Source organism: Phoca vitulina, unplaced genomic scaffold (assembly GCF_004348235.1).
Source record: "Phoca vitulina isolate PV1807 unplaced genomic scaffold, GSC_HSeal_1.0 scaffold35, whole genome shotgun sequence".
NCBI lineage: Eukaryota > Metazoa > Chordata > Mammalia > Carnivora > Phocidae > Phoca > Phoca vitulina.
The window spans coordinates 15,329,654-15,332,125 of record NW_022589738.1 but is presented as its reverse complement, the minus strand read 5'-3'; the positions used below and the strand labels follow the sequence as shown (position 1 = coordinate 15,332,125).

General features: G+C 33.4%; 2 non-coding genes across 2 annotated transcripts; both read right to left on the bottom strand.

The window, feature by feature from the left end:
* Positions 1-774: 774 nt before the first annotated feature.
* LOC116646191 lies at positions 775-881 on the bottom strand. Its single transcript, XR_004302088.1, has one exon. It is a non-coding gene; the product is annotated as a U6 spliceosomal RNA (small nuclear RNA).
* A 1,187-nt stretch (positions 882-2,068) lies between these two features.
* Positions 2,069-2,174, bottom strand: LOC116646188. The gene has a single exon (XR_004302085.1). It is a non-coding gene; the product is annotated as a U6 spliceosomal RNA (small nuclear RNA).
* Positions 2,175-2,472: the final 298 nt, after the last annotated feature.

Sequence of the window (2,472 nt, the reverse complement as noted above, 5' to 3'; positions counted from 1 at the left end):
ACCTATTTTACAGAAGAGTTTGTGAAGAATTGGTATTATTTCTTCATAACATGTTAGAATTCTCCAGTGAAGCCATCTAGGCCTGAGGATTTCTTTTGAGAAGGTTTTTAACTATTTATTTATTTATTTAGAGAGATTGAATCTGTTATCAAATTGATTGGCATAAAGTCATTTGTAGTACACCATTTTTATCTTTTTTATATCCATAGAATCTGTAGTGATGTCGTCTCTCATTCCTAATGTTGGTAATTTGTGTTCTTTCTCTCTCTCTCTCTCTGCTGATTAGTCTGGCAAGAGTTCTATCAATGTTATTGATTTTCTCCAAGAACCAATTTATGGTTTTATAATTTTTTCTATTGTTTTTATCCTGTCTAGTCCATTGATTTCTGCTCTAAACTTTCTTTTTTATTTTTACTTTTCCCAATTATTTTTTTAGTTTCTTTTTTTTTCCAAGTTTTTAATTTAAATTCCAGTTAGTTAACATACAGTGTAATATTAGTTTCAGCTGTACAATTTAGTGATTCAACACTTCCATACAACACCCGGTGCTCATCGCGACAAACGCGCTCCTTAATCCCCATCACCTATTTCATTCATCTCCCCCCACCCACCTCCCCTCTGGTAACCATCGGTTTGTTCTCTATAGTTAAAAGTCTGTTTCTTCATTTGTCTCTTTTTTTCCTTGTTCATTTGTTTCTTAAATTCCACAGGTGAGTGAAATCACATGGTATTTGTCTTTCTCTGACTGACTGATTTCGCTTAACATCATACTCTAAAACTATGGAACACTTCATGAATTTGTGTGCCATCCCTGTGCAGGGGCCATGCTAATCTTCTCTGTATCATTCCAATTATAGTATATGTGCTGCTAAAGCAGGCACTCTTTTTCCAGTTTCTTAAGGTTGACACTGAGGTCATTGATTTGAGACCTTTCTCCTTTTCTAATATAGGTGTTTAGTGTTACAATTTTTCTTTAAATATTGTGTAGTGACATCCCACAAAAAGCTGCATTTTAATTTTTATTTGGTTCAAAATACTTTTTAATTTCTCTATTTCTTTTTTGACCCATGAGTTTTTTAGAAGAGGACTATTTAATTTCCAAATATTTGGGGATTTTCTGGAGATTTTCCTATTATTAATTTCTAATTTAATTCCATTGTTGTCAGACAAGATGCTTTGTAGGTCTGAACACTTTAAATTTATTGAGAGAACTGTTTTAGGGCTCAGCATATGCTCACCTTAGTAAATGTTCCATGTGCCCTTGACAAAAATTGCTGTCTTTGGGTGGCATGTTCTAGCTAAACATCAATTTGGTCACTTTGGTTAGCATTGTTGTTAGGCTTTTTTCCATCCTTAGTGATTTTCTGTCTACTTGTTCATCAATTATTGAGAGGGGGATATTGAAATCTTTTACTGTATTGGTGGATTTATCTAGCTCTTCTTGACATTCTATCAGTTTTGTTTCATGTATTTTGAAACTCTGTTACTAGGTGCATAAATATTTTAGAGTTTTATGTACTCTTGATAAAGTGATCCTTTATCATTGTGAAATTGTGTTCTTTATCCATGGCAATATTCTTTGTTCTGAAATCTACTTTGTCTGATATTAATATTGCCACTAAAGCTTTCTTCTTTTTTTAATATTTATTTATTTATTTGACACAGAGAGAGAGAGCGCGCACAAGCAGGGGGAGCAGGAGAGGGAAAAGAAGGCTCCCCGCTGAGCAGGGAGCCTGACACGGGGCTGGATCCCATGATCCTGGGATCATGACCTGAGCCAAAGGCAGACGCTTAACCAGCTAAGCCACCCAGGTGCCCCTAAAGCTTTCTTCTTATTAGTGTTAGGATGATATGTATTTTTCTATCTGTCAAAGCTGTTTGTGTATTTATAGTTGAAGTATTTTCTTGTAGGCAGCATATAATCAAATCATACTTTTTATTTTTTTAAATTTTTATTTATTTATTCATTTGTTATTTAAATTCATATAATTAACATATAATGTATTATTGGTTTCAGAGGTAGAGGTCTGTGATTTATCAGTCTTATAGTACCCAGTGCTCATTACATAAAAATATGGAACACTTCACGAATTTGCATGTCATCCTTGTGCAGGGGCATGCTAATCTTCTCTGTATCATTCCAATTTTAGTATATATGCTGCCGAAGCGAGCACCAAATTTTACTTTTTAAATCAAATCTGATACCTCTACCTTTTAACTGGGACATTGAGACTATTTACACTTAATATGATTATTGGTACAATTAGGTTTAAATTTATCTACCTGCTATTTTATTTCTATTTGTTCTGTTTGGTCTGTGTTCTCCTGTTCCCCATTTTCTGCCTTCTTTTGGATTAATTGAATATTTTTATGATTCCATTTTCTTTCCTGAGTTGACTTAACTCTTTGTTTTCTTATCTTAGTGGTTGCTTTAGAGTTTATAGTATACAACTTTAACTTATCACAGTTTAC